The sequence below is a fragment of the Oxyura jamaicensis genome (genome assembly GCF_011077185.1).
Source record: "Oxyura jamaicensis isolate SHBP4307 breed ruddy duck chromosome 13 unlocalized genomic scaffold, BPBGC_Ojam_1.0 oxy13_random_OJ106671, whole genome shotgun sequence".
Classification (NCBI taxonomy): domain Eukaryota; kingdom Metazoa; phylum Chordata; class Aves; order Anseriformes; family Anatidae; genus Oxyura; species Oxyura jamaicensis.
In genome coordinates, this window is record NW_023304326.1 from 7,012 (window position 1) to 30,690 (window position 23,679).

General features: G+C 50.3%; 1 long non-coding RNA gene across 1 annotated transcript; it reads right to left on the reverse strand.

The window, feature by feature from the left end:
* Positions 1–335: 335 nt before the first annotated feature.
* Positions 336–23,679, reverse strand: LOC118157907. Its single transcript, XR_004746742.1, has 5 exons — positions 23,453–23,679; positions 9,451–9,741; positions 6,398–6,547; positions 2,304–2,404; positions 336–1,805 (listed from the first exon to the last, which is right to left on the reverse strand). It is a non-coding gene; the product is annotated as an uncharacterized LOC118157907 (long non-coding RNA).

Here is a 23,679-nt window from a genome sequence, read left to right on the forward strand (position 1 = left end):
AGGGCCCTGTTCCAGAGATTCACCCCTATGAGGGAGGAATGACAGACAAGCCATGATATCCACAAGGAAGGCTCTCAGGTGGCACAAACTCGCACAGATAGATTACGCTGGGTGCTAGCATCACAACAGTAGAACATGAGCTAGGCTGAGCTTTCTCCTTATTTATTTCTTTATTAAGTACTCTAAAAGCTGTAACAACAGGTGCAGGGTCTAAATATTTCGTATGAATGACCAAGCCTTGAGTATGGGATAATTAGCTCTAATTTAAAAATAACACATCCAGCACCTAAATTAAGGTCCCTTTAAATAAAAAGATAAAAACTGTACAGTTCTTTTGTGTGTGTGTGTACAGCTTAGGCTCAGATATGGCTCTGCTCATGCCCAAATGGATGGCATGGGCCTAGGTTTCAGCTGGTTGTTTTTAATACTAAAGAGTAAAAGTTGGATTCTTGGGGTGATTTGGGCCATATCAGCAATACAGAGACCTTCATACGTTCTGGGATCAGGGCTCTGAGTGACACAGGAGCTAGATAGTGGAGTACCTGGGTTAGCGGGGCCACACTCTGGGAAGGGGTGTTAAAAATCTGCTTTTTCCATTGAGTTATATGGCCTGATGCAGGGATGAGCAGCAAGAGCTGTCTTTGTTCAGCTGTCTTCATGCTGGGTATGAGTAAAAGCCACACCTCGAAAGGGAACAACAGGTAAAAGCTGTGTACGGGATACAGTTCAAAGGGACATGGTGTCCTAAACTTTTTCACCAGCTCTTACCAATATTCAGGCCCGTCCTTACCAAATGAGAGTCTCTGGTCCTTAAACAGGGTGTCATCAGAATATAAACTGAATTCTAACAACTTTGTACACCGTGCACATCTGCCTGCTTTGCAGCAGCATTTCAGACCCAGGTCGCTACCAGCACTCCCAGCTGCTGTTTCCTCCCCAGGAACCATGACCCCGGGGCATGCCTTGTGCACGGCTCCTCCACCTGCACTGTCTTTGGGAATTTTTGCCTGGAAAACATTGCCCCTAAAACTTTACACACTTTGACACTTTCTGTGCGCTGCTAGTCCCAAGGGTGAGACCACTGCCCAGCACGATATCGTTCGCTGCCCTGCACCACTGCTATACCTGCTGCCAGCTCACAACTGCCTTCTGCTTGTTAAACCCAACAAACCTGATCCCGAAATGATGTTCTGCATCAGTGCATGAGCTCTCCTGGCTGTCTACAGGCAACCGTGGCTCAGTCACAACCAAAGGCATGGAGACGGGAGGTAATACGTGGTACTCCACATAAAGTAGCCTGTTCTGGTGGTCACTTTTCACATGTATTTCTTCTGCGGTCCAGGCTTTAAAATATCCTCCCCCATGCGCTGTTCCTGCAGGCTCTTGAAGGGCAGAGATAAGGCTGTGAGGTGGGACCACAGCACTCATCCAATTTCTGAACTTCCCACGTTTGATGTAGTTCATTTCTATGGCTTCAGTGCCAGAGCATGAAGGGCAAGTCTACGTGGTGTTTGGGAAGCAGGTGAGATGCTGTCAGTCAGACATAATTTTGGGCAGGTGTTCTGGGTGCAATCTTCAGGAGATGCCTTCCTCTGAGCTGTCTGTTCCCATTTCAAGATCAACAGCACCATCTAGTGACCCCAGCCCAGCTCCTGATACCCGTCTGCCTCTCCCACCTTTCATCTATTCCTCCAGGTCTCCGGGAAGGGGGTTGTCTGTCTCTTCCCATCCGCAGCATTACAGCTAGAGGTTACTTAGCTGAAGGTCTTTCATGGTGCAGGCTGAGAGCACTCAGCCACAGCCCCCTGAGCAGGAATGAGATGATCCAAATTAACTTGCAGACCAACAAACATCTCTGTGTCATGTACCAGACCCCATCTGGCTCAGTGCAAGCCTTTTCTGCCTTCCTGGGCACAACTCACAGCTTCTACATTCAAAATAAATCTCTTCAGGGAAATAAATAACCCATCCTTATTCATCCATTGGTTCTCTGCTGTGCTTGACCTTGCCACATGTTGCTTAAGCCATGTAAAGAGGACCTCAAACACACCAGTCAAAGGTCATGTTTTGTCCCCAGGTCCCCAGTGCATGTGTAGCTGATAATACAGATGTCAAAAGAATCAAAAGCAAGGCCAGCTTTATTTCTACTCTTGGCTTAGAGCAACAGGCAGCTCCCCACATCCAGCATGCAACGAGCCCTTCTGCTCCTCTCCCCATCAGCCCCACCGCTACCCACCCCCAAAAAAAGACACACAAGGAAAACTTCCAGGCACACAAACCTGGAGAGGCCCCCGTTTCCTTACCATCCCAGCCCCTGCACCACTGCAGAAACAGGAGATATCATTAAGTCACTGTGTGAGTGCAGGGTACGGCCACATCTTGACTTCTACAGGGAGCAGGTGTCCTGTCAAGAGAAAAAAAAAAAAAAGAGAGAGAGAGTGAGAGAAATAACGGACTATGCAATGACAAGAAGCATGGAGACCGAGAAACAACTTGTCTGCCACCTCACCTAACAGAAGAGACAGAAGGGCATAAAACAAAACATGTAGGTGGCAAATTAAAGATAAATGTAGGATGTAGCAGGGCAGAGGAAGTCACTGCCACAGGATGCTGAAGACATGGGAATTTTACATACATTTGGAGAACGTATGGGAACTGTATGTCTATTCCTAGAAAAAGAAAACTCATTTGAGGGAGAGTAGACAAAAGACTGGCTCAAAAAGTCCTTGATCTGCTTGGGAGGATATTCTGGGGAAAATATGACCCCTTTGACTCATGTTTGCCTTCAGCCCAATATACACCACCATGCTGGTTAAAAGACTCAGGTCCAGACTGGCGTTCAGTTCTGAAGCTGACCATGCTCTGCTCAGTGTGGTTCCAGGGCGAGCAGCAGAGACTTAGGATATTTGGGCTGGCCATGTCCCTCCAGGCGCAGCCATCTGACGCTCCCACACGTGGAAGTCTGTTTGGTTTTCTCCTTCCTTTATGGCAGAGACTCCTACGTGCTTGTATCATCACCAAAATGGGAAACCTGCCTCAAAAGATTCTGTCGTTATTACTGCTGGTGGGAATTTGCAGCAGATAGGTCAAGACGGAAAGGTGGCAAAATATTCACATGATCATCTTGATGCTCACCTCACGGCTCCCTCACAGAGGGGAAAACTAATTTCCAGAGCAGACACATACAGTGGCAGAGTTACCCAAGTCCCTTGCCACAAAGGGAAATGGCGTGGCCCTCCCATTTGGCTCTCTGTGTTTCCCATCCCAGTTGGATACTCCGGTCAAGAACGGTGCAAGCTCGTGTGATCCGGGCTTTTAAAAAGCTAACGAGGGGGTTGCCAGTGGTGGGAGTCCTGCGGGATGTTAGTTCTCAAAAAATTGAGAACTTCCTCCCCAAGAAAGAGGATTTCCACCTAGCTCAGGAAATAAATAAATAAAAGAGATTATAATTTTTCAATACTTCTACCAATCTCTCCAGAATTTGAAAGCCTGAGCACAGGTAACAACCCCAAAGCAAGAGCTCCTGTCTGTCTTGTACAGCACTTTTCAGGCCTGGCTCTATGCTTGCAAATTCCTAGTGAGTTGCTGCTGACCTCTTTGCCATCTCTGCTTTGTTTTAACTACAAATGTGACCTGTTCTGATACAACCAGCTGTACTGCACACATCTGAGCAGCTTCCTGCGGCTGCCAGGTAGGTCCCATCCATTTCATTCACTTTTGTTGTGGCGCCTTTTAGCATTTAATTACTCCTCAGTCACTTTACTGATCATCTGCCATTTCTGTCACCTCGGCAAGAGCCCAGAATTTCTCCAGCTTCTTTACCAGCGGGGTTTTGAGGTGGGAAGGTCTGTCCCAGGTACATCGTTAATAGCTAGCTGTTGACAGATCAATTAGCCCTTGGCACTCCTGACGTTAGCATCACCCGCGTGCTGCCCGCTTGCAGGATGGTTTGTCACTCGTACATTCCTGCCTAGCAAACACGCCTGGCACAGGGCAGAGACATCTCCCACGTGCTCAGGCACTGCTCAGGGCAAGCAGCATGTGCCAGTGCTGGGGCTGAGCAGAAGACCAGGTGGATGAGCTCCTCAGGGGCCACGAGGGCCACTGTGGCATCCCTCTGTCATGGTCATCGTGGCGTCCACCAGCAGGCTGCTTCAGCTCCAGTCTAAAGGGAAGCAACCACAATCTACGCTGTACGTTAGCTCTAGGGCAGCACACGGTCAGCTGAGGGGTGATGTGCCTCAGTGACCTGCCACCAGCATCTGAGGTCCCTGCAGAGCCACAGGATCTCTGCTGCTCCTCCCCATAGCGCTGAGGGTGTCTAGTCTCTGCTTCACTGAGGCCTCACTGTTCCTGTTTCATAAGATGCAGCATCACGGTAGGCTTATGTTTCCTAAACTAATAGATCTTAAAATAAAAATTAAAAAAATGTCACTGGATGCAATGACAAAGTAGATCACGTTCTCAGCTGATATAAGTGTCCTCAGTGTCACAACCTCATCCTCCAGGTATGTCAAATCCACTAAGTCGATGCAGACAGAGCAAGGACTATTTTGTCTCACTTTTTTCTTGTTACTACACAGAAAAGCACGGATGAATTCTGCCACCACATCTGCATGGCGAGGCTCACGGCACCGCGCCGAGGTACCACCACCGAGACCACTGCCCCACTAAGGACCTGTGCTCCGGTTACTGATCTCATCGATGACAACACATCCATTTTTGTTGCAGTTTTGGGCCATCGGATGGGCAGGACCTCTGCTAACTGATGGGAAGTCCTGGGGTACTCAGGATAAGTCCATGTCAGCGCAGTCCCCAGGTCAGGACTTGCACTTGGATTTGGTGCCCCCCCCGGCGGAGCAGGGGTGGACACACGCGAACTGACACAGGAGTGGATCTGTCCGCGGTGTGCGAGCCCGATGCACTGGGGGTGCCTGTACACCAGAGGGCACTGTGAAATTACATATGCCGAAAGGAAAATTTATCGGACCGGGGCTGGGAAAAGACCTTGGCTGGCAGGAGGAGGGAGTGGGGTCTGAAGCTGTAAACAACGGGTTTGAACCTTCATGCCACCACGTACGGCTCACTGTGAAATATTAAAACTTGTAAATAAGAGGCTATACTGAGAAACAGATTATTTAACTAATGATTTTTTTTTTTAAGTCTTAAAACCAGCATCAGTCCTTGCAGTGTTTAAGTTTGGGCTTGATTTACCTTTCCTTTATGAAGGTGTGACTGAAGAGCAGCTTTGCTGGGGTCAAAGCCATTTAATCAGCATGAAATCCAACTTCAGTGTATCCAGAACTGCTACAGAGTCTTCCTACCCCTCCCTGCAAACCCCAAACTTCACAGTGCCATTGATTTCCTGGAAAGATGTGGAAATACAGGCACGTGAACCTCACAGGAGATTCCTTCGGGTGAAAGCCCCGTGGCCTCCAAGCAGCCCTGAACAACCAAATCCCAAAAGTGCAGGGGCTGTGACACCCGGGCCCCGGCTGGCAATGTTGCCGCCAGACGGCACAAGCAGCTATGCACAGGAGCAGATCAGCCCTGGAAAGCCCGAAACGCTCCCTGGGGACACATCACATCGCCACTCTTGGCTCTGTGGATAGATTTCTCCTCTATCACTGTGAGCACAGCATCCTTTACCAGCGCTGGCCTGCTTGCTGGTGATCTCCTGCTGGCACCCCAACAACCCAAACGAGCCAGCACCCTGACCCCAAGGGAGGAGGGCTGCAGGAGCACGCACAACAGCCCGCTGCAGCTGGTCGAGTCCACAGGGAGCCCGAGGAGGGGACCCGGGAGGTGCAGGCACCTCTGCAAGTCAGTCCGAGGATCCCAGCTCAATAACTGAGAGCCAGATAATAGCATTTGAACACTATCTTCTCCAATTCAATTGTATTGATTTATTGCCTGTCCAATGAAGCTGTGGAGTGTACAAAATGGTTAATCTTATATTTTTTTTTTTCCTGCTGTCTTCTCAGAGGAGTGAAACTGTAAACACTAATCCATGCAAGTGGGGGGGGGGATATCTGACTTTCAAGGCAGATGCTGCAGCCTGCCCATGCAAAGCTCGTCCCGTCTCAGCGTGGGGCAGGGGAAGGACACAAGCCCTTCCCTCCCACTGACAAGCTGCTCCATGAGCACCTGGGGCTTGCTTACAAACCCCACGGGCATTGCCATACTGCCTTAAGCTCCGGGAGCAGGCAGCGCAGGAGATGGGACAAGGCCAGACCCTGCCACACTCGAGGTTTGTGGGGCATTTTGCAGGACACTATGGGGTGCAGCAGCAGCAGAAACATCCCGTGCTGCCCTGCCAACCCCAAAGCCAGCTGCAGGGATGCTGGGCTCCATCACACCGTCGGTACACAGGGCCAGCACAACTTGCACAACTCACCAAGTCGTTTCAAAGCCCTACGAGCAACATTTCATCCTCACCATCAGACCACCAGGCAGGAGACGTCGGCTGTTGGAAGCACACCGCTTCAAGGTGGGCAGCCACGATGCCCGGATGGGGCAAGAGGGTGCCGGGTCCTGAGCTGGCCAGCTGGGAGAGAAGGAAACTGATTTATTTAAAAGAAACAAAAACAACAAAAAAGTATTTTCTTTCAAAATGTACATTTGCAATTAAAGGCTAAGTATGCAGTATCTTTTATTAATGATGTGGGATAGCGAGGCATTTTAAAGGTCTCTTTTGTTTTGATGATTTTTTGGAGGAGGGGAAGGAATTGAAATGGAAAGCTTAACACTTATAATTTCAAAAATTTGGCTTATATTTTAGGTTCTGGTAACATGCAATTACAGGCACTTAGAAAGAATTCCCTTTTTTATACTATGCCCTAGAGCATAAAATTAAGAGGCCAATTCAGGCTTTGTACTGCTTTCAGAGGCAGTTTGCTTCAGCATAGATCAACATGGAGACTGACTGTCGCCTTTCTATTGAATTAGGTCTATATTTTTGACAAGTATGGCAGCAGTATCATCACTTTAATCACCAACAATCCATTGTGTCTCTTTATGCTAATAAATAAAACATTCTGCGTTAAATATTTCCCAGTAAGCACTTGAAGACCTGCAATCACCACTCCTTCTATATGTTCCCAAGTAAAATAATACAATGGTAATAAAATCAAATGATGTCTAGGAGTTTTATAGACAACTAATAGCAGTTATTGCAAAGTGCACATCAGATACCAATTGAAGGTTACATTTCTCTTTAATATAATATAGCATGCATATTTCACTAACTGTCTCTGTATATCAAATGAATTAAACAATGCAATGATATAGGTCAAAAACCGGGTTCTTCAGGAGAGGCCTCCAGGCTGAAGAGCTTTGCTGGAGATGTGTGTTAAGAGCAGGAGCCCATGGAGCATCAGATGCAAAAAAAAATGGAAAATCATCTGAAGTTACTTCGAAATTCCAAGGAAGCCCCCTGCCCTTCCCAGACAGGCTGAGCCCTCATGGGGAGCTTTGTGGGGAGCTGCTGGTGGCGAGGGTCTCGGACACCAGCCCAGAAGAGGTTGGGAGATGCCCCAGCCCATCACCCTGGCCTTGGTTCAGGAGGAGCACGCTGACCAGAACATAGTCAGAAAGAAGGATTTTGGTCCTGGGAGAAATGCAAGCATCAGAGCCCAGGAGTCACCCCAAAGAAATCCTCCCTAGGCTTCAGCCCAGCTTGCTGGGGGATTTTTCCCATCCCCGTTACTAATATACCTAATATATTCTGGGGCCCCGCCTCAGTCAACACGAATTGTAAACCATCTCTCTAATCCCCTCAACAATACCCTTCCCCAAACCTTTTTTTCTAGCTTAATTAGATATTCTATCCCTTTGGTTTAAAATAGTATTTAATTTCACTTAATGATTTCAACAAAAAATATTAGGATTCCCCAAACAGACATGTTCCTTCTGAATTCTCTCATTCTTTTTTTCAAGGGCTTCAGTTTCATCTTTTTGTTGCTTTGTCAAAACACAGCTAATTGACTGTCCTAAAAGTACAATTTTAGTAATTTCTCTCAATGAAGCATCGCCGCCTCCTCTATTAGCACTACCTAATTGGACTTTGAATCCCCAGCCGGTGACTTCACCCATGCTACGGGCCCGAATCGCTGCAACAGTAAATATCAGCACTCCAGTTAAATGTAGGTTGGCTCACATTCCCCCAAAATTGGCTTTCTGCTCCTCGGAGTACAATCTGATGTAATATTACATTAACCGTGGTTTTTGTTTTTTGGGTTTTTCTTTTCCTTTTTCTTTTTTTTTTTTTTTTTTTTCGAGGGGAATTGGAGGAACCGAGGGGAGCCGAGGCTCAGCTCTGCATTTCAGCTCCCCGGCGCCGGCAAGGCGGGCGCTTTGCAGGGCTGCGGAGGCTGGTGGGAGCCTCTGAGGCCTCCCCAGCCTCGCAGCCTCCGCTCAAGGGCAGTTTGCAGCAGCTCTGGCCTGAGGGAACACGCCAGGCGAGGGGACATCAGCATCGACCCCTGCCTGGGCCACAGTACTGGCCCGATGGGCACCCAACCCAGCCTATCTGTCACCCAGGAACAGGTCCCAGCCCACTCACCATTCCCCATCCCCTCTCCTGTGCCTCCCAACAGCACAGCACGTGGCTTTCAGCCACTGAAGACCTCAGCACACACGGTGTCAGCCTTCCCGGCTGTGCCATGCCGCAGCAAATGGCCCACGGCATTATCTGCAGTGGCTCTAATTATCCTCCAGCATCTGCTATCAAAATGCGAGCGTCAGGCCAGGCTACGAGTAGAAAGCAGAACCAGAACTCCTCGCTGATGCCCGTAATAGGCACCGAAGGCGTGTAACTCTGCCTAATTGCTAATTGTTGGGAGTAGTGCCTTGCTGCCAGAGGTGCCCGGAGCTGCCCCTTCACTGCTCCCCTCCCCGTGGGATTTGGGAAGGCGCAATTCCCACTGCCACTCGTGCCACCTCCCTCCCGGGGGACTCCCCAGAGCTGCCCCACACCCTTGCCCCTTCCTCACATGCCAAAATGGCAAAGGGAAATTGAGCAGCAAGTGTAAACACAAGCTCAGAGCGGGACAGAGCGCTCGCCACGCTCCGTCTTTCAGCTCTGGCAGTGAAAGCCTCTGGGGCCCGATGAAGGCACTTGACCCCTTGCCCCTCTCCTCCTGTCCACAGCAGGGGACGTCAATGTTGCCGGCAGCACGGGGGGCGTGGGTGGGCTCAGAGAGGGCTGGCAGGGCTGGGGCTGCACCTGCAGCAGCATGGAAACACCGTGAGATGCCCCAAGCATTACACAGTGTTCAGAGAGAGCACTCCCAAATGTTTTTTTCCCTTTCCTTCGCCCTCGGAAGGAGTCAGCCGCAATCCACGTTTGTGTTTCGGGATGATGCCTTCACCATCCACGCTGCTGCAGGCACGACGCCCTTGCAAGGCTCACGAAGCAAACTCCTTTATGCTCCATCCTTGCAAACTCACAGCCAGTGAGCCCAGCTCCTCCAAGGCGGCTCACCGCTCTGCTTCTCAGCCTCACTCTGAGCTCGCTGTGGCCAGGCAGTAATTTTTGGGGCTACCCTGGGTTTCCTCCTGGTGGCCAAGCGTGGAGACCGCCGCTTAAAAGCTGTTGCTCTCATCTCCTCCCTTATTGCCGGCAAGCACTCCGGCGATAAATGTTTTCTTGTAAACATGCCATAGATGGAGGTAGGAGCCAACGAGATGGAGATGCCAGAAGCTTTCTGTCTTCGTGATTTAGTTTCTTATTAGAACAAGCTACTGGGAAAGAAGAGATATCATTGATAAGACTGACATTAGAGTCAGCCAGTAAAATTAAAACCCTAAGGATCGGCCTGGCCCTTTTCTTGTCAGCAAGTAATACAGACTCCCTGCCAAACTAACACTTTAAGGTACTCATAAATGTTAGGGACAAAACTTATAAAAATAAAATAAAATAAAATAAAACCAAGAGTAAGATTTTAGCTGCCTCCAGCTTGGGCGGGGCAGCATGAGATGCTCTCGGGGGTCTGGCCCTTGCCCTAGCCCCAGGAGGTGCCAGCAGCTTTGGGCTGGGGTCAGAAGAGCCTGGTGTCAGTGCTTCCTTCCAAAAACGTTAGTCCAGATGATGCTGGGGAAAGCAAGCCTCGGAGCACCACCGAGAGCTCGTGGCAGCATCCAAACCTTGCAAGCGCACGTGCACCAGGCGCTGATGGATACACACAGCCCAGCTGCCAGCATCTCCTGAAGGCTGCAGGCTCATGGAGCTACAGGAGGGGGAACAGCGGGCTGCTGCTCACATCGGACTTAAATAAGCTCCACTCTTTGTGCTTGCAGATTTTAGGGATGCATTTATCATGAAAATAAGCCCTTAGAATAATCTTGCAATAAGCACTGCCGTAGGTGCTGCACCACGAGGGTGAAGGCGGTGCTGGATTTCTGCAGGACCAGCCTCGTGGCCACGCGCCGGGCTTTGAAGCAGCAGCAGCAGCAGCCAGGCAGGCTCACAGAGGGCTTCCTTAATAAATTCTGATTAATAGCGAACGAGTTCCTCCTGTCCCAGCCCTTTTCATGGCTTTCCCAACAGCAGCAGCCCAAGCCTGCCTGCACACGTGCACCACACGAGCTTTACACAAATGTTGCGTGTCATTAACAAAACACAAACCAGCGGGCATATCTTAACGGGAAAAGTTAAATCTCTTTATGCAGTTAAATAAAGATACCTTGTCCAGTCATTAAGAAGTGATTAGCTTATCTAAGAAATAACAGCGCTACTCCTGTCAGACTGGCACACAAACACTAAAAAGAGCAGGGATCAGATATCACATTAGGCTAATTATAAAGAGAAGAAAAGACAAGCAGAAGCATAAAATAGCCATGTGCACAGCATTTTGCTGGATTTTTTCTTTGCGTGGAAAAGCCTAAGTGCGTTCTGCAAAAGAGAAATTTAAGTATTAAAAAATTCCTCCTCTGGCGTTATTGATTTAGCACTGCCTGCACCAAGGCAGCGTGGACACACGCAGGCCCCCGCGCCGTGCGAAGCCAAAACCCAGCAAGGACCAAGGAGTGGCTTGAACCTGCTGGAAATCCTCACACCCGTGCAGCAGTGCCGGGGCTGCCGGAGCTAGGCAGTGATGCCCCAAACGCTCGCTGCCTTGTAGAGCCAGTCCCAGGGACTGCTGGAAACCCTTGCTGTGTGCCCACCTCCTCTGCAGACCTCCGAGAGACTGATAGCCTTGCAGGGACACCACTGGGTCCCAAACTACCACCCAGGAATGCTGTTGGGGCAAGGAAATTCGCCACCAGCAGCAACCAAGCCTGAAACCTGCAGAAATTTTGACACTCGAGAGACCTTGGAGGCAGGCGGAGGGCTGCCCAGAGTCCTCTCGTCCATCAGGACATCACCCACGAGAAAGCCACCCAACACACCCCAAGTTTTGCTGAAGCCAGCAGAGGACAGGACCCCTGCCTGAATGACGGCTCCAGCCAGAAATACCTGCTCCCTGCTGCGGGAGGAGGGAGGTGGTTTTCCATTTTTAACACTTGTATCCTTTTTAAAACTTATTTGCCAAAACCTAATATGAATAATGATGGCAGGTCCTATTTTCCTTGAGGTAATACCAATTTTAATGCATTGTGTTTTTGTTTTTTTTTTTTTACATAACTGTAGTATTATTGAGGAGCAAGTAGTAAATGATAGATACTTTAATGTAATATGAGTCAATATGTATTTATATGTGCTTTATGGCTTAATCAATATAGCTACATTAGCAAGAATAAATATGGTGTTTCCTTTTCTGGTCTTGGAAGGAACAAATAAGGAAAGTCACATCGCGAAGTTTAAGGATGAATAAAATCTCATATAATTTCACAGACAATTCAGGAAATCTCTGACATTCATTTGTTCTCCAGCACGGAGCGATTATGTCCCTGGGCAGCAGTGCCAGGAGGCTCAGCTTGTGCCCCTTCTTCAAGCTCTCCTAACACATCCCTAAGAGGAATTTAGAAAAGGAGACAGGCCTCACCCAACACAGAGCCTACATCCACTTTTGGCTCTACCACTGAAGAAGACGAGGAGCCCAGAGTTCACATCACCCCCCAGCTCCTGCTGCACCCTGCCAGCTCCCTAACAGGAGGCAATGCGGCAGTGCTCCTGATGTGATGCATCAGACTCCGTCCGCTGCTGCCAAAACTAGTCATGGAACATCCATTTTTATCATGGACAGAAGCTTTTCCATCAATTACTTGTTCCATGCGGAAGACACCCTCTGCATAAACATCAAAGTGGAAAGCAGTGAGCACTTGCCTGTTGCCCTCTCGATAACAGGAACAGACCTTACAGGAGGGGCACTGACCCAGCCAGCACTCAAGAGAAGCCCGGCGCCACCAGTGAGAGGTTCATCCTGCACATCCTACATGTTGTCCCCACAACAGCCAGCCTTTGGCTGGAGCAAACCTGCTGGGGAAGCCCATCCCCAGCTCCTCTCTGCCCCCAAGTCGGAGTTATGCTCCTGGCCCCTCCTTGGGTACCTGCCCGGAGATGCCAGTTCCTACCCCAGGGGCTCAGTTACAGGCACAGAGCAATGCCACGTCCCCTTGCTCCCCTTGGACAGGCAGAGGGAGCAAGAGCCAGCACGTGCAAACTGCCCTTGAGCACCTTGAGTGGGAAGCAGGGCAAGGCTGGCTTCTCATGAGGCCTTCGGATATCCCCAAACCATCGCAGCAGAGAGAAGCTCACTTCTGGCAGTACTGCTGGAGGCCAAATCCAGGCAGCATTTGAGGAGGAAACAAACTAAACCAAAAACACAGTGCTTGCTTGTGCCCCCAGACCCTGGATCCAAGTCCGTGATGTGCATTGCTGGTGGCACTCCCAAGAAGGACGGCACTTCTGGGTGAAAGCAGAGTATTTACTGCTATTTACCACTTATTCTCCTGGATGTAATGAGTTTGATGTAGAGCAATGTTGGTCTAAAGAAATAAAGCTGGAAAGCGGCTTGCAGTTCTGCCTCCTCTAATGGCACTGATGATGGCTCAAGAGCCAATTTTTAGAGCTAATGCTTCCAACACCACTTTGCCTTGAAGACCCCGGTGAGACTCCCAGCCAAGGTGCACTCCAGGGAGTTTAAGACGGGATCTTAAATCACCTCCTCTGGCTGAAGCCACTCATGGCAGTGACCGGTGTCCCTCCATGTCACCCAGCCACCTCTTCTCCCCCCCCAGAGCCCACCCGGCCGCAGCAGGCAGCTGAGAGCTGCTCCTCACAACGCTTTATTCCTTGGCTGGAGTTACTCAGCCCCATGAGGACCTCGGGCCTGGCCATCCTCACTGCGGGCCTTCAGCAGAGGCCGTTCCCTCTGCTAACGGGGGCCGAGCTGGGCTGTCTGTGACCTCAGATGCTGCGTGGGGAGCTCCTCTGGAGAGAGAGGGCTTCATGCCAGCTGAGAGCCACCTGTCGAGGGGGATAAACCTCTGGAAATTCAGCTGCTGCTCATTACTTCTACCTTTGGCACAGCCAGACGGGTTCTGCCTCCATCCGCCACCTCCCGAGCTCCTCAGGATGTGCACTTCTAGGGCTGGGCGGAAGGGTTTGGCCCAGAAGCGCTGAGTTCCTGCTAGACCCACCTCAGGCCAGCTGTAGCTGCCCAGACTGAATTAGACGCAGCCTTTTCCTCGTCCAGCCCCCTCGTCCCTCCGCTGGGACCCCCAGGGTGTTCTTCTGCCACGCCGGATTTACTCAGGTTACCGTGGGGTCAGGGCTTGGCCTCGCAGGTGACTGAGCCTGGACTCACATAAGGACATGGACAGGAAAAACAAAACAAAACAAAACCCAAACGATATCTCCTCCAGCCCAGAAGTGGGGAGTTTGGCAGCATTTGTTTATTTTTAACAGATTGCTGCTGCTGCGTTGCAGACCCTTTCCTCTTGTGATCGTTAGAACTTTTAACTGGATCATAAATCTTTTATTAACGTTTGGTATTATACTAATTAAAACTGTTCCATATATGTATTATTAATTTCTCCAGCACTTCTTGCGAGGGTGACATTTTTAGCTGGCTTAGCAGAATGCACCATAGTAAATAAGGAGAAACTCATTTCCAGGCAATTAGGCTTGCAGAAAAATAAGTTTCTTAATGGAGGGCACGATCATTACAAATTTTACCTAAATAAACAGGGTTTCTTAATGGTAACTCTTCAAGCTAAGTAAACAGATTGGTGTGGTAATGTCCTAAGCAATACTTAAATGTAACTGTTTAATAAATTGGTAAATTACTCATTTCATCTTAGAACAAAATGGTAATACTGTAGTAATAACCTAGTATATATTCTGTAAATATGAAGCATTATCACTTTAGCTCTGAAGAAATCACCACTGTGATATGTCAGCATTGATCTAAAACTGCAGCATTTTATCTCAAGTTTATTACCCATTTTTGAGAATCGCTGAGATTTTCAGAGCATAATGGCAATAAAAGAAGAATTTAAAAAGCGCTTAAATGTGCATAAGTTAATCAGAGGTATCCTCGGGGGGAAAAGGAAATTTGGTAAAACATGAATTATAAGCATCATTTAAACTTACTTTGGACACTAGAGATAATAAATGGCACCATAATTTAGAAATAGCTTTTAACATCAATGACTGTAAGTAGCACTTTACTGTTCATAAGAATTGCAAAGCAACAGTGCTGAGGCCAATTTTATTAGCCATTTTTTTCTTTATAAAAGCAATCCAACCATTTCCAAACTGAGCAGACAGGAACAAGAGTTACGTGTTAATATGCAAAATGCATTTCAGTTTTTTTGATTTTTTTATTTTTTTTTTAAATAGCCAGCAATAAATTTACCCAAAGATACCGTCCGAAGACAATTGAATGATCATTTAAGAAGAATAGAGCTCCTTCAGAGTTTACATATTTGGGAAAAGCGGATCAGAGGAGAAAGAGGAGAGAGAGAGAGCCTGGCTCGTAGATCCCTATTTACTGGGGAACGTCGCGGCACTTCCGAGCGGGGCCGTAAATCCAGGCGGCCACCGGAGGAACACGGCTTTTCCTTGCTGACTTCTCGCCACTGACGAGCCAGCCAAGGATCACAGCGGTTCCTCCACCTGCGCTGCCTCCTTCCTATGGACAGGGACCCCACATTGTGCCTCTCGGACCTGCACCCCTCACACTGACGCATTTCCATGCTCTTTGTGCATGCAGCCACGTGGGTGCTCGCTCTGTAGCTCAGGAGAAGTGACTGTATTTTTGTCTATATTTTAATTATTTTGCTCCTGGCCACTTTAGGACAAGCAAAACCTAACAACAGCCTTTACCCTACGCTGCCCACCCAGCTCCTCCATGCTCTGTCAGCCTCACCCCTCCCTGGCCCCCCAGTAATTTCTGCGGCGTGGCGCGGTCACGCACCAGCCCTCAGACAAAACACGAGCAAGGTCTCTCACGTTATTTCCTGGGGAAACAAATTCAAGCCGTGCTGGTACCAGATGGCTGCTGATTCCATGTCAATGTCGGGAAGATTAATTCAACCACTAAAAATCAGAGCCTCGACACGGACACCGATGCTGTGCAACAAAGTGTGTAAGGAGGGAGGCAGCCTCATGCTGACTCGTGAGCACGAGTCCCCTCTCCGGGACCTCGGCTCAGCCTCCAGCGGAGCCCAGCGCCAGAGGGACAGCCGCCTCGTGGAGCAGAGGCAGAGGATGCCGGCACTTCTGCTGGCTAAGCTGAACAAAGGCAAAACCCAGAGGTAAAGCAAATCGCAGCTTCTGATGCGGGAATCAGAAACGCAAACAAAACCACATTGAGCAAACAAGTGTGCCACCGATTCCAATGGCTGGAAGCTAAAATTATGCAAAATCGGGCAACAAAAATGGGAGCAAGTGATCTATTTTTACCCTGACTGTGATTTGGCACTTCAGCTGAGAATTGCTTCTCCAGCATGGGGAATGTTTCATTCAAGACTCGATTGCTTGTTAAATGACAGATCTTAGCTCAAGTCAGGGTTTATTCAGGAGGAAGGCAATGCCTGTGTTACTAGACGCTGAATTAGGACGAACTTGTCATGGAACAACTATTTTTTAATTTACTCTTCTTAATAGAAAGCAAACCTCTACAAACCTTAGGGAGATTTTTTCAAGCACTCGTGTAAATCTTACTCTGGTTCCAAGTGGACATCCTCAAACACCGCAGGGCGGTCCCAGAACAACTTCTAGCACGGATTCGGGGAAACCTGGCTGTGCAGCGTTACCCAGAGAACTCCAGTGCTGTGCTCCACTAGCCAGGAAAAGCCTCCCACAACCGAAGCAAGCCGGCAGTGTCCATGCACCCACAGCTATGGTATCTCCAGCTACAACTGCACCTGCAGACATGCAGCCCCATGGAAGCAGCTCCTCCGGCACCCAGCCTAGGCATAAAAGGGAGTGCAGGGCACAAGCCCGCTCAGCCAGAAAGCAGAGCTGGTTCTCGGCTCCATCCGAGCTCCTGCCACCCGTCACGGGCTGCGCACGCTCGCCTGTCAGTCTAGACAAGCCTTCGTACATGCCATCAGGAAAACTAAACGCGTGCAGTTATGAAGATTAAAACTGCAAACAAAAAACGTGCGCTGAAGCATTTGGCAACGAGCGTGATTGTTAAATTGTCCCCACGAGCCAGATTTTCAGTAAATCAGAAGAGCTCTGTGAAGGCTCCATCCCAGCCGACGAGCATTATCGGAGAGCCCAGGAAACACTCGTGCAGCAAGTGCAGGCCGCGACGCGCTCCTCGTGCCACCCCAGGGCAGGCCCCGCACTCACCGCTGGCACTGGGCAGGAGGAAATCATTCCACGTGGGCTCCCCCTGGCCCACTGCGGGCCTGGGGACGGCTGCCGGGGCTTCTCTGAGCTGGCTTTGGCCTCTAACCCAGCCCTGGCCACAGCTCGAGCACTGAGCAGGGCCGTGTCCTGCGCCGCCTCGATGGCCCCGTGTCCGCTCGCCTCCCGGCAGAAGCTGCACCCGCTCGGCTCGGCCCCCGCTGTGCACTAACGACATGCGGGTGGCACGAGCCAAGAGCTGGGAGCAGCTGAGCTCTCCCCCTGCCTGGTGGGCTCAGGAAGAGTTACAGGTGTGGGACTTGGCTTGGCTGCTTCATTTTGTCCTCATCTATTTCCATCCATGTTTCAGCCTACACTCCAGCCGGGGCACAGAAATCACCTCAAAACAGATTTATTCACTAAGAAATGAGTGGGAAAAAAAATAATAAAAAGTGCATTTCTCTGTAACCAAGCACACCCCGAAAGCCCTACCTGGGGGCTGCCCAAGGCCAGCCCTCCCCTGGGGCCACGGGAGCACGGGGGGGCCTGGGCACGCAGGCGGCCGAGCAGGTGGCAGCGCGGGCGGCCTCCCCACCCGCCGCCCCGCCGGGCCTGTCAGGCCGCGCCATCGTCACCGAGCGCAGATGTCGGCCGGGCAGCCAGCACCGTGCCACGCGCCGCCCGGGTGCGCTCCAGCAGCTGGCTGCGAGCCGCTGGCGGGGCCTTTTTTGTTTGGTTGGTTGTTTTTTGTTTTGTTTTGTTTTTGTTTTGTTTTGTTTTGAGCATCCTGTCACGGGGGGGGTTGTCGCAGCTTCCTTACACGCGACTTCTCTCCTTTCCCCCTGCCACTCGTGTAACGCAGCTTTCTCTGCTCTGTAGGATTTGTCAGTGGCTCGTACCGTGTCTGGGTGTGTTTGCTGCCTTCTGGCTTGCTTGTTGGCTCGGGGGCTTCACCACATTGTTGTCACGGCACTTGCCATCCGGATGGGACCCCCAGGGCACTGCGCACAGAAACTCCCCCTCCCTGCCCCTCTGCATGGCCACACCCCAGTTATTTGGGTTCCTGAGGCTGCTTTCTCATGCCCAGCTCTGCGGTGCTGGGGTTGCAAACACAAAGGTGCATTTTCCATCAGGGCAGAGGGCTCTGGGAGGTCTCCTCCTGCTGATCCTGCCTTGCATTTCTTGCTCGTGCCACGCACCCAGCGCTCCCTCACCAGCTCGCCCCCATCCATGGGGCAGAGGCTCCTGGAGGTGTTCGGTTTGGGCAGAAAAGCCACAGAGCGACATCAACACAGGCAAAGAGATAGCAGCAAACTGAGACAAACAAACAAAAAAAAAAAAAAAAAAAAAAAAAAAAAAAAAAGGCAGGTTTGCTTTTTTCCACATCTGAAGTGGCAAAGAGTGATTTGCACTGTGTGCGTCCACCCAGAGCCCCCAGGTTTATTCCCCACTCATGGACGTGCCGCTTGAGATGTGGGACCACATCTCACCCCCAGATGAAGAACTCCAAAACTCTGCTCCGGGTAGTGGGAAGAAGAGAAGACATCTGTCTTGCCAGATGTGCGAGAGCACCTGGCAAAACAGGCAGGGAAATGGTGGCTGTCCTCATGAATTTTGAACAGGAGGCTTAGGTCAGACAGGAGCTGCTTTTCACTGGGAGCAATTTAGGAGTGGGTCACACAGGGAAGGCTGGAAGCTCCTAAGGAGCTGTTTGTACAAGCACATCTGCAGTGTTTGAAGCAGTGTCCTGACATGAGGAAGGGCACAGACTGCAGTATTTTCCCTGCCCCATCTGGTAGCTGGGGAAGAAAACAAGAGCGCAGTGGTTTTGCTCCAACCCCTGTACAGCACAACCATATTCTCTCCCCTCTAAGCACTCAGCCAAAGTATAAATGCAGAAGGGCAACTCCACAGATTGATGTCAGAAAGCCACAGCATGACAAGGCAGGGAAATAAATAAATAAATAAACAAACTACAATGTCTACACTTGTAATTTCAGGGGAGGACCATAGGACCATGCTGCAGATCTCCAAACATGTCCTGTGCATGTTTTTTTCCTGAACCCTTCACTCATGTCAGGCACTCCAAAATATTTCAGCCTAGGAAGGGTGGCAAAGGTGTTTTTCCTGTTTGGGCTCTCAGAGGCGATCTCCTCATGACACGCAGGGTACGTAGGTACCAGGTTCAGTGGTTCTAACTTGGCATTTCAAGGTGAAAGCCCTAACCCTGATGTGCCAAGCCAGGCACAGAAAAGCCTCCTTGCCCACTATCCCTGAGCTCGCCGTTGGCCTCCTGCTGACCGAGGTGGTCAAATTCAAGTTCAAAGCATTCCTGGCGAACACCCTGAGGACACAGGAACCTCCGCAGCTCCTGGCAAGCTGGTGTCAGTGCCATGCACAACAGCTGCTCCGCTAGAGCGCCGAAACCACAGAGCTCCCCAGTGCAAGGCGGCAGCCTCAGCAACCAGGTCCCAACTGTGCAAACTGCTTTCAGAATCAATTACCCATCCCGGCTTCTTGGGGTGAGAGGCAAAATCCTGCTTCCTTCTGCAACCCCAGAAAAAGGGGTTAGAGCAGCATTAGGATACCACTCTAGCACTAGAAGGACGGGCTATGGGAGGGCTTGGCTCCAGGTGGAGAGAAAACAGTGGCACCGGGAGCAAAGCGCCCAGTGACCACCAAAGGGCTGCCCGAAAAAGAGGGCTGAGGAACTGCTGGGGACTAGAAAGGCTCTGGCTGTGACCTGAGGGTGGCACAGGCTGCAGGTAGCAGCAGAGGCCACGTAGAAATGGGACACTTGCAGTAGACACAAGTGCCATGTGGAGAAGGAAGAAAACCAAGAACTCCCAGCAGAAGCACTGCCATACAGTACTTCATTCAGGAGCACAGGGTGGAAACTATGAAGCAGGCTGCAGGACTGTACCTCCCCTGCCCTGTTGTTGGGTGCCAGAACCACAGCACGCTGGGCTACCAGCAGGTCCCCACTGATGGAGGACACAGCTCCCACGGCGGCAACAGCCCTGCGGACACCCCGGTGTACCAGGGATGCAAGCAGAGACCACAAGGGGCTGCAGAGCGGAGGCCCCTGAGCTGCTGCTCCTGCATGGCTTTTATCTGGATGCGGTGGAATTATTAGAAACACTTCCTGTTGTGGCAAAACTTCCAATTTTCCAAATTTCGAGGAAAACAAGAAGGCAAGTATGGATTGTGCCACCACCACCAGCAGCAATGCTGGGTGGAAGGGAAGGGATGCTGCTCCCGCAGCGGGGACGTCCCCATCCCCTCCTGGCACCACCAAGCCCCAGTGCAGGCACTCTCGGTCTGCCTCCAGGCCAAGGGAAGGACCTGCAGGCTGCTTTAATTATTAAGCGTGGGCTTTGTCCCCTCCCCAGCAGAGCACCCGCCCTGGTGGGACCGGGACCTCCCACAGCGGGGTCCCTCGCAGGCAGCTCCATTACCATTAATGGGAGCGGCACGCGCCGGCGAGCGAGGGAGGGGAGCCTAATGTCTTTATATTATACCACCAATTAAGTACTCAGGGTCATGTCCTCAGCTGATGTAAAGTAGATGAGATCCACTGAGCTTAATGGATCTCTGCTGATTTACACCGAACGAGGAGCTGGCCCTCCCTGGCTCCTATTAAAACGTCTCAGCCCTTCCAGCAGCCTTTGTGTTTAGCAGCCCCGTGCTCCAGTCAGCCTCTCCTACCACTCCAGTCCATAAACCACAAGCTTTATTAACTAATAATTAGTTTTTCAAGTTAAGTTTCACTGCTGTATTTTAAGAAGCTGCTGCCTTTAAATCAAGTGGGGAATTTGGAAGCGACTCGAAGCAGTGGGAAGAAAGCAGAGGAGAGGCTTGGCCAGGCTCTGGGTGCTTAAACCCCTGCAGGTGCACCCCAGAGGGGGTCTCTCCACCCACCCACCAGCACCCAGCTCCCTGTGGCAGGAGCTGGGCACCTCAGTACTACCTGCTACACAGCGCCTGAGCACACAGGGACATTTGGAAGGACTTGCCACAGGCTCTTCTCATCATTTTTTTCCCCAGTCAAATACTAAGGCACCTTAAAACACTAGCTCAGGAGCTAAGCGAGTGATGAATGCTGGATTAAATTGCAATTAGAAGACTATTTTTGCAAACACAGATAATTTCCTCGCACGTTAAAACACAACTTCCAGCATACGTGAGCTTCAGCAGGCACACGGATCGCTTTTTTTTTCCCCTCTTCTGTCACTGAATTGAATAAGGAATGTTTAGTGTATTTCTGCCACAACAAGGAATAAAAGCAGCATGCTGTACAGAGCTGGGAAGGAAAAAAAAATAAAAAACTCACAACAGCCTACTAACACAAACGTTCTGAACAAGGAACGTAATATGGACAGCTCTTACAGACACAGTTCTCGTGCAATAACTTAAACAGTGCAGATTACTACTTGGGGAAATAAAAGACAACATAACTTTGAAACTTGAAAAGCTCTTTCTTCGTTGTAATCAATTGCAATAATCCATGTCAGTGATTTAGATGAAGATCAACTTTACCTTTCTTTGCTGATGACACAAAACTAAGAGCAATAAAAAACTTAAGTGCATTTGCGCACAACTAATGGATTGGATGTGGCATGTGCCAATGGAAGTCAGTATGTATAATGCAGCACATGCTGGATGCCAAATTAATGGGATCATTTGGGCATTCTGGAACACTTGTGGCATCGAGCTTAAGTCATCTAAGGAGCCTGGCAAGGGTTGATGACCTTCCATTTCCCAAAGCCTGCAGAAACCTTGTAACATTGTAGGCAAAACATGACTGTGAATTTTACCCACTCCATCCAGCTGCTATTTAGTCCAAAGCAGAAAGATGATGAAACTAAGACCATGCACCCATGCCTGGTGCCCCTAATACAGCAGACAAAAGTGCACGTTGACCTGGATGGGGAGCTGCAGTCAGGCGCACAGAGAACAGACCAGGTGCTGCCATGCCTGCGGAGCCTGACGATCGGCATCAGGCTGTGGGCTCACACCTGTTTACACCATGTTTGCTTCCTATCTGGATTAAATCCTGAAGAAAACTGATTCCAATACAAAGAGGAATGCCCCTACCTGCTAACAGAATCACTGACAGATGCAGAGGTTTGTCCTAGCAGCTCAGGCTAGTGACAGGGCTGGAGATGCCATTCCTCTCCCCATTCCCTGCTCCCAAGCCCTGACAAACATGGCCAGGGGAGGAAGGAGCAGCTCCTGGGGCCGTGGCACAGCTCCCCAGCTGGCCAGGCACAGCTGCACAGAGTGGGATGCAACAGGACCAGAACCACCTGGCCCCGATCCCTGCAGTGCAGCCACCTAGTTGCAACAAAGGTCCCGATCCCACAGCCTCGTCCGTGGGCACACGCTGGGTACTCCACTGCCCCGCAGGGCTCAGAGGCTCTGGCTGAAAACTGCAGCAAGGCCACCAAGGTCCACGTGGCAGGCACGCCGATCCTTGCATGGGTGCTCTGTAAATGTTACTGGGAGGTGTGCTGCAAGAGTCCCCTGTGCAGAGGCAGATTTCACTTTAAAAAATGTAATTAATCAAGGTATTTTGAAGAATGGCATGGGGCACAGCAGCACACTGTGCCCAGCTCCGAAAGAGATGTGGGAACCTTCACCTGTGCCACCCAGACAGCACAGGAAAGCTGTCGGGTGCCTCAGCTCCATGGACACGTGGACATCTCCGAATGCACAGTGAAGAGGCGCCTTCAGGCAGCCAGCTCCTACTTTCCACAGTGACTTCAAGAGAGTATTTTCTGTCTTAGCCTCAAATAAAATTCAAGGGAGTAAGATATCCAAATGCCATTATTCCTCTAACCTTAACGCTGCTGCGAGTCAGAAAAGTTCAGAGCTTCATGGCCCCCAGAGAGTGGGCAAGGGAAACACACAGCGTGGAGCGAAACATGCCCAGCAGAGAACAGCACATGGTGCATGGACCCCTTCTCCCCACAATGCCCACACTGTCACCCCGGTCCAGCTGGCTCGAGCAACGCATAGGGATGGCTTCTACCACTTCAGGAACAGCAGCTACAGGAGCAAGTGCTCACCCAGGTGAGCCACAGCCCCCAAATTATTCCTCATTGGTGGTGGTGACGGTTGCAGTGCAGAAATACATGCTTCAAGGAAAATTCCTCTGCGTGAGGGAGGTGTAAATCTCAGTATTATTTATGCTAGCTATAAATAAGCTAAATTATGACCTAGCTGAGTGAAACACTTTCGTAAACCAAGGCTCTGAATATTGTGCAGTTTGCATGTTTACCAGGGCTGTGCTTTCATCACAGAGTAGAGAAGGAGAGCTAATAATCCATTGATTTTAAGGCCCATTTAGGAAAAGGATTGCCTATGCAGATCTGATCACCGTGCATTACTTCGTAACATTTAATACCCTGGGCACAAAATATTGCTGAGGGATGCAAATTCCACAGCCATTTTTATACTGAGAGGGGTTGTGCCCGTGCACGTGAGCGTGCTGAGGGGCTGCTTTGGGTTTTGGCTGGAAGCAAAGTCAGGAGGGACCCTGAGAAAGAGGTGAGTGTTTCGTGTTGCCTGAGCCCCACACTGTGCACTCATGCACTCAGCTGCTTGGCCCCGGTCAGAAAATCACTTGTGCACCTGATTAAGCAAAGTTAAGAAAGCGATCTGCCCAGTGTTAAGTCCCACTGATAATTCAATAACACTCACCCTCATTTTCCATCCCCATGTGTTTGAACAGGAGTTTTCCTGGGCTTGAAGCTCCGAGAGGAGCGAAGGTAAGCATGCAGCCTGTGCTTCCCAGGGTGCCTGCGCACAGAGCCGTGGCCGTTCAGGCTGCTTAGGAAAGATCGTCTACATGCTAAGAATTATCAATTTCCTAACAGCAAACATCAACATACTAAAACGGCTCAGGGGGATGCGTAGCCCCTCCAGTA